Genomic DNA, 8,951 nt, shown 5'->3' with positions numbered 1-8,951 from the left:
AAAATCATCAAAATTGCTATTCACCTAAGGTCACATCCAGCGCTATGAACAGGAGTTCATATGTTTGAGGAAATTTTGTTTCCTCAAAATGAAGTCTGAGGCGGTTATATGGCATAAGGTCCAAAATTATGGAACTGGAAAAATTTCCTTGAGTTCTCTGTTAAATTTTGGCAATGAGTTACAAGATCGGTTCTGTATTCTCAGAACCTATTACATAATCCTCATAATGAGCCTGATTCAGATGTGCATGCAATTCCCTTCACAGCTGCGTCTTTTTTTCACTAGCTGTGAGAAAAGATGCAAATGCTACAGCCACCCGCTTGTGTACTTAGGGGGTAATTCAGAGTTGATCGCAGCAGCAAATCCATGTGCACTGCAGGTGGGGCAGATATAACATTTGCATAGAGAGTTAGATTTGGGTGGGTTATATTGTTTCTGTGCAGGGTAAATACTGGCTGCTTTATTTTTACACTGCAATTTAGATTTCAGTTTGAACACACCCCACCCAAATCGAACTCTCTCTGCACATGTTATATCTGCACCCCCTGCAGTGCACATGGGGGGTCATTCCGAGTTGATTGCTAGCTGAAATTGTTCGCAGCGCAGCGATCAGGCTAAAAAAACGGCAGTTCTGCGCATGCGGCGCAATGCTCACGCGCGACATATGGGCACAACGAACGATGTAGTTTTGCACAGGGTCTAGCGATGCATTTCAGTTGCACTGCTTGCCGCAGAGTGATTGACATAAAGTGGGCGTTTCTGGGTGGCAACTGACCGTTTTCAGGGAGTGTGCGGAAAAACGCAGGTGTGCCAGGAAAAACACAGGCGTGGCTGGGTGAACGCTGGGCGGGTTTGTGACGTCAAATCCGAAACTGAATAGTCTGAAGAGATCACAAGCGCTGAGTAGGTTTTGAGCTACTCTGAAACGACACAAATTTTTTTTGCAGGCGCTCTGCGATACAACCATTCGCACTTCTGCTAAGCTAAAATATACTCCCAGTGGGTGGCGGCATAGTGTTTGCACAGCTGCTAAAACTAGCTAGCGAGCAACTCGGAATGACCCCCATGGTTTTGCCCAACTGCTAACAAATTTGCTGCTACGATCAACTCTGAATTAGGCCCCATGTGCACTGCAGGGGAGGCAGATGTAACATGTGCAGAGAGAGTTAGATTTGGGTGGCGTGTGTTCAAACTGAAATCTAAATTGCAGTGTAAAAATAAAGCAGCCAGTATTTACCCTGCACAGAAACAATATAACTCACCCAAATGTAACTCTCTCTGCACATGTTATATCTGCCCCCTGCAGTGCACATGGTTTTGCCCAACTGCCAACAAATTTCCTGCTGCGATCAACTCTGAATTACCTCCTTAGACACCCACAATCAGTATCTCAGTCCTACGTCTTACCTACGTAGATGCAACACAGGTAACATCGGATGCACATAGGACCACTGAGTAAGCTTCAGGCTTCTCAGAATGGCTGCCTGAACTAAGATGACAGAGGGGGTCATTCTGACCCGTTCGCTCGCAGATTTTTATCGCAGCCGAGCAAACGGGTACCCACTGCGCCGTAGTGCGCCGGCGCATGTCAGATGGCCGAAGGCTGTAGCTGGGCTGTGATTGCCTCTGCCTGATTAACAGGCAGAGGCGGTCGCTGGGCGGAACGGCGGCGTTTGGCAGCCGTTTCGTGGGTGCGGTCCGGCCAAAGCAGGCTGCGTGATGTCATACGCAGCCGCTGCGGGCGCGGGGAGCAACGAGTAGCTCCCGGCCAGCACGCTAAAGCTACGCTGGTCGGGAGCTACTCTTGAAGTGCAAAGGCATCGCCACTGTGCGATGCCTCTGCACTTCTGCGGGGTGGGGGGTTGGCACTGACATGCGGGGTGGACTAGCCCTGTGCTGGGCGTCCCCCCGCATGTCAGTGTGAATGATCGTAGCTGTGCTAAATTTAACACAGCTACGATCATCTCAGAATGAGGGACTTGAATCAGTGAATTTGCGTTGACAGACAAAATCGCTGGCAGACACACATTCCTAAAAAAGGTTGTGGCACACCTGAATTTTTGTCATCACTCCCTGCTACATAAAGTTATAGAATCTTAACGGCAGGATCATAGAACCACTTGGCCCATCTAGTCTGCCCTAAGCACATGTACACACTAGGGTTAATTTCTCTTACATCCATAAGGGATAATGGGGACACTTATTACAATGGATTTTCTTCAGTTTATTTTCTAGTTTGTTATTTTCAGGTAAGCTGCTGGGAAACAGCTTGTGTGGGCCTTGGTTCTCTGTGCGGCGCGATCGCAGGGCAGGCATATCGACTCCCTTGGGATTATCCCATAGCCCCCTCCCCCCTGCGTAGACCGGCCAGCGATCGTTAAATTGGGTGTCAGTACCTTAATTTTACACTGTTGGGGACATTTGCCAGTATAAATATATGTATAGCTCCAGCGCCATTGCAGGGGGGGTGGAGCTTCCTCAAAGTGGGACCAGCAGCTTCCTGGCACCATTTCCTGCACTCATTGCGCTGCTGCAGGACTGCCAGCTCCTCCAAGTGATACTCCACAGCCAGACACTGGTACAGGGGTGTAGTTAAGGAGGAGAGCCCGCTGTGGGACCCTTGTCCTCACACAGGTTCCGCACACACTGTAAACTACATTGCCTCTCTCCTAGCAGTTCAATTGTTAGTATCAGGCTATGTGCTGGTTCCTCCTCTCTGAGTCTCTCCACACATACTGGGCTGGGCAGGCTTGCTTGTACCCTGCGTCTCTGTGTGAATGTAAATGTCCTCTGTCAGCATAGTGAAAAAAGGTGTGTGTGATGTTTGTCACACCAGGTTTTCACCCTCTCCTGCGGATTCTCTCATGTGTGAACAATGCAGTCAGCCCTCACAAACTAGTGGGGCTTCTGGGGGTGAACTGCAGGAGCCTCCTTGGCTCAATTCAATTAAGACTATGGGGGTCATTCCGAGTTGTTCGCACGCAAGCTGCTTTTTAGCAGCTTTGCACACGCTAAGCCGCCGCCTATCTTAGCTTATCAAAATTGCGAACGAAAGATTAGCAGAATTGCGAATAGACACTTCTTAGCAGTTTCTGAGTAGCTCCAGACTTACTCAGTATCTGCGATCAGTTCAATCAGTTTCGTTCCTGGTTTGACGTCACAAACACACCCAGCGTTCGCCCAGACACTCCTCCGTTTCTCCAGCCACTCCCGCGTTTTTCCCAGAAACGGTAGCGTTTTTTCGCACACACCCATAAAACGCCCTGTTTCCGCCCAGAAACACCCACTTCCTGTCAATCACATTACGATCACCAGAACGAAGAAAAAACCTCGTAATGCCGTGAGTAAAATACCTAACTGCATAGCAAATTTACTTGGCGCAGTCGCACTGCGGGCATTGCGCATGCGCATTAGCGACTAATCGCTTCGTTGCAAGAAAAAAATACAGAGCGAACAACTCGGAATGACCCCCAATGATGGCTGACATGTGAAATGAATTAACTACTGCCAGGCAGGAAAGGCAGCAGTTACAACCGTCTACGGCTACTCTGACAAAAGATAGGGCAGACAGTAGACGTGTTTTTCCTCTCTCTAATCCTTTACCCCCCAAAAAGGAGGTTACCCGATATCCTCTCGGAATCTGAGGAGGAGGTACCAGAGGTGGAGGAGAGGGAGGAGCTGGAATCAAATACTGAGTTAGATAGGCTGACCATATTATCCCTTTAACCTGGGACACTCATGAATTACACAGGTTCTGTGGCTGGCTGACTACAAGCCTGCATTTCACCTGGTTTTAAGCAGCCACAGAACCTGTGTAATTCATGAGTGACCCAGGATAAAGGAATAATATGGTCAGCCTAAGTTAGATGATTCCTCTACTGCACAGGGGGTGGAATCCCTTATAATTGCAATAAGATATGTCTTAAATATTCCTGGAGATGAATCTGATGTGCAGCAATCCTTTTTTCTCTGCGCAGAAAAAGGTAAAGGTCACACTAGATGACCTTTTCTGGGAGCCATGGGTTACTCCTGATAAGAAATTCCAAGTGTCAAAAAAATGGATGGCCACTTTTCCCATTTGCTCAGGAAGGGCTTAAGGTGTGGGAAACTCCCCCGGCGGTGGACGCCTCAGTGTCACGCCTGTCTAAAAAGTTAGTTCTGCCGGTTCCAGGGGCCACAGCCTTAAGGGAACCTGCAGATAGGAAAATAGAAGCAACTTTAAAATCTATTTATGTTGCAGCGGGGACATCCCAAAAGCCTGTTATTGCAGGTTGTTGGGTGACACATGCTATACACACTTCATTCAGGAGGGCCTCACAGGGGATAAGTCCCTGCCCGACTTGATGTTGCTTGTTCAGCACATTCAGGATTCTGCCCGCTTCCTCTGTGATACCATCAAAGGAATCGGTGTTATTAATGCCCGTACCTCTACCATGGTGGTTTCTGCACGCAGGGCGTTGTGCTTACGCCAGTGGGTGGCGGATACCGAGTGTAAAAAGAGTGTAGAAGCCTTGCCCTTCACAGGTGATTGGCTGTTTGGAGGCAAGTTAGACAATTGGATTTCGAAGGTGACCGATGAAAGTCCAAGTACCTCCCCTCTGCTGCTCCGCCAGTTAGACGCTCTTACACGGACATGTTCGGACAGCATGCTTTAAGGGTAAAGCCAGAGGTAAGTCACGTACGCCTGCTATCACAGGATCTCAAGACCAGAGCGTCAGCTCTGGCTCCTCAAAACCCTCGACGGTGTCTTTCTGCTCCAGGGGGATCTCAGGGTGGGAGTTCGTCTGAGATTCTTCAGGTCCATTTGGAAGGGTTCCTGCCAGGACGCCTGGGTGAAAAACCTGAACTCCCAGGGCTACAAACTGGAGTTTGACAGTTCTCCGCCTCAAAGGTTTTTCAAATCGGGTTTACCGGATTCAGAAACCATGTGCCTCACCCTATGGGAGGCCATTCAAAAGTTAGTACAGACCCAGGTCATTGTTCCCGTGCCACTTCAGCAACGGGGCGAAGGATACTATTCCAGCCTTTTTGTGGTACCAAAACCGGACGGTTCAGTGAGGCCCATTTTGAACCTCAAATCGTTAAACCCATATCTGCGGGTTTTCCGGTTCAAACTGGAGTTTCTGAGAGCAGTGAACTCAGGTCTGGAGGAGGGGGAGTTCTTGGTCTCTCTGGACACAAAGGACACTTACCTCCATGTCCCAATATGGCCGCCTCATCAGGCCTACCTCAGGTTTGCTCTGATGGAGGAACACTATCAGTTCCAGGCACTGCCCTTCAGTATATACACAGCGCCAAGGGTTTTCACCAATGTGATGGTGGAAATGATGTTACGACTCAGGATTCAGGGGGTGAACATTGTCCCCTACCTGGACGATCTGCTTATAAAAGCAAGGTCAAAAGAACTTTTACTGGACAGCATCTGCCACACGACTTCCCTGTCGTCACGCCACGGTTGGATTCTGAACTTTCAGAAATCCCACCTGGAGCCAACCCAACACCTCCAGTTCCTCAGGATGATCCTGGACACGGTGGCTCAAAAAGCCTTCCTTCCTGCAGACAAGGCAAAGGTGCTTCAGGAGTTGGTTCTACAATCACACAGGGTCACATCTTTGCACCCGTCTGTTGGGAAAGATGGTGGCCTACTTCGAGGCCATTAAAAAATGGCAGATTCCATGCAAGGACTTTCCAACTGGTTCTCCTGAAGAAGTGTTCGGGTTCGCATCTGCACCAGGTCATTTCGTCACCACAGGCCAGGATTTCTCTTCTGTGATGGTTGCAGCCCTCCAACCTATTGGCGGGGCAGAGCTTCGGGATCCAGGATTGGATTCTCATGACCACGGACGCCAGCCTTCGGGGCTGGGGTGCAGTTACCCAAGGGGCACAGTTCAAGGGCAGGTGGTCAAGCCTCGAGGCCTGCCTTCTGGAACTCAGAGTGATACACAATGCTATGCTGCAGGGGGCTCATCTGCTCCACGGTCAAGCCATTCAGGTTCAGTCAGACAATGGCATATCTATCAACATCAATCGACAAGGAGAAACGAAGAGCAGGGCCTGCATGCAGAAGGTATCCAAGATACTTCTCTGGGTCGAAAGGAATGCGAAAGCGGTGTCGGCCATTTTCATTCCAGGAGTGGACAACTGGGAGGCGGACTTCCTCAGACGTCACGACCTCCACCCAGGAGAGTGGGGTCTCCATCCGCAGGTGTTTCGGATAACTGATCTGTGGGGACGTCCGCAGATCGATCTGATGGCCTCTCGACTCAACAACAAGCTTCCGTGCTATTGTTTCAAGATGACGGACCCTCTGGCAGTGGACGCGCTGACAACAGCATGGGCTTACCGGCTGGTGTACCTGTTTCCTCCAATTCCATTGCTCCCCAGGATCCTAAAAAGAATCAAAAGAGAGGGAGTACAGGCAAATCTCATTGCCCTCGACTAGCCTTGAAGATTTTGGTATGCGGATCTTCTGGCTATGGCCATAGAAGACCCCTGGGCCCTTCCACTTCGGGAGGATCTTCTTCACCAAGGGCCATTCGTCTGACCGGACTTACGGCGGCTTCGTTTGACGGCATGGCGGTTGAGCGTAACATTCTAGCCAAGAAGGATATTCCGGATAAGGTCATTACCACCATGGTTCAAGACAGGAAGGCTGTCACGTTGAAGCATTACCACCATATCTGGAAACGATACGTCTCCTGGTGTGAGAGCCGAAGTTATTTGGCTGCGGTTTTCAACCTGGGGCGCTTTTTGCGCTTCCTACAGGCTGGTGTGGATATGGGCCTAAGGTTGGGCTCCATAAAGGTCCGGATCTCAGACTTGTCCATCTTCTTCCAGAATAATTTGGCTGCTTTGCCTTAAGTACAGACGTTTCTGCAGGGTGTCCTTCGCATCCAGCCTCCCGTTGTGCCGCCCACGGCTCCTTAGGAAATCAACGTGGTTCTGAAATTTCTACAGTCCTGTTGGTTTGAGCCTCTGATGTCGGTTGAGGACAAATACCTTACGTGGAAGAAGGTTATGCTCTTGGCATTGGCTTCTGCTAGGCGTGTTTTGGAACTGGGTGCTTTGTCCTGTAGAAGTCCCTACCTGGTCTTTCATGCAGACAGAGCTGAGCTCAGGACTCGTCAGCAGTTCCTGCCAAAGGTGGTTTCTGCGATCCACTTGAATCAGCTTATTGTGGTTCCGGCGGCTTCAGCCACTTCCTCTCTCCCCGAGTCCTTGGATGTGGTGCAAGCCCTGAGGATTTACGTCAATAGGACTTCTGCTGTCCGGAAATCTGATTCCTTATTTGTACTCTATGATGCTCACAAGAAAGGTCTTCCTGCTTCCAAGCAGTCCATTGCCCGTTGGATTAGGCTTACTATTCAACAGGCATATGCTTCGGCGGCCTTACCTGTTCCTCGGTCTGTCAAGGCCCACTCTACCAGGTCTGTGGGTGCTTCCTGGGCGGCTGCCCGTGTTATCTCAGTCTTGCAACTGTGTCGGGCCGCTACCTGGTCAGGGACAAACACTTTTGTCAAGTTCTACAGGTTTGATACCCTGGCTACGGAGAATGTCCAATTTGGACATATGGTGTTGCAGGCGTCTCAGCATGTTCCCACCCGTTCTGGGAGCTTTCGGACATCCCCATCGGAATTAGTGACCCCAGTATACCTTATGGATGTTAGAGACAATAGGATTTTAATTACCTACTGGTAAACCCTTTTCTCGTAGTTCATAAGGGTTACTGGGCGCCCGCCGCTGTGCTTCAACTTTTTCCTGCAAGTTATTGTTCTTGTGTGAAGTTGTTATTGTCAGCTGTTGCGGTTTCTGTTTTCACTAGCGGTTGCTAGTTTGTTGTTTGCTGGTTCGTTAATCTCACCACTCATGTACTGTCATGTTTCTTCCTTTTAAGTATGTCCCTCTCCTTCGGGCACAGTTTTCCTAGACAGAGCTATGAGGGAAGGCATAGAGGGGAGGAGCCAGCACACTCTGTTGAAGAAATTTAAAGTACACAAGAAATTTAAAGTGCAACGGCTCCTTTGGACCCCATCTATACCCATTGTAATAAGTGTCCCCAGTATGCCTTATGGACTACGAGAAAAGGATTTACCGGTAGGTAATTAAAATCCTATTTTTTTGTGGGGAGCAAATTTACCAGTATATTTTTGGAGTGTGAGAAAACCAGAGTACCCAGAGAAAACCCATGCAAGCACAGGGAGAATATACAAATTCTACAGTCAGGGACATAGCATTACTGCCTCAGTGTTGTGAGGCAGTAATGCTAACCATGACACTATCTGTACTCCCCCCCCCAAATGGCTGAAACCTGCTAATCACTTTATCTTAATCCTGTCTGTGGCTACCGTCACATGGGCAGTGTGATTCATATGGATGCGCAGTGCTATAACCATCAACCAGCTGCATCCAAATAGGCATTGTCTGCACCTCTGAACCAGGCCCAATGTGAGTAATCATACAGAGGACATTTTTTCACTTTTTTTTTTTTTCACCCGTGTATATCCACAGTAAAAGATTATTCAGATAATGGAAACGCTTTGCTTGATTCAAATATTAAAGCAAATCAGCAGGCAACAAAATTATTTTCAGAATAAAAGGGACCATTTGCGACCAATGGCTACAGGACATGTGACTGACCTCTACAACCTATCCTGATATTTGTCACCGTAGGTCTATGCTAAATTGTACTAATGATAAGCTCAGTTAAACTCATCTTAAGTAATAAACAATTTGCATGGTTGACTGCAAAGTTTTATAGCTCCCTTTTCCCTGGAGAAGATAAGATGTCTTACAGGGCAGAACACAATAGTTTGTGGCGTTGGATGCATTAATAGAGTGTTTCATTGCGGTTACTTTTCTGGGCGTTTTTACTTCATATTCCAAACATGGAAACAAAAACCCCAGCAATTATCCTGGGAAGGAAAGCAGAGGAACTCCACCTGTAAGCAGTT

Source organism: Pseudophryne corroboree, chromosome 10 (assembly GCF_028390025.1).
Source record: "Pseudophryne corroboree isolate aPseCor3 chromosome 10, aPseCor3.hap2, whole genome shotgun sequence".
Lineage (NCBI taxonomy): Eukaryota > Metazoa > Chordata > Amphibia > Anura > Myobatrachidae > Pseudophryne > Pseudophryne corroboree.
The sequence above is the reverse complement of the archived record's forward strand: the minus strand, read 5'-3'. Positions refer to the sequence as shown.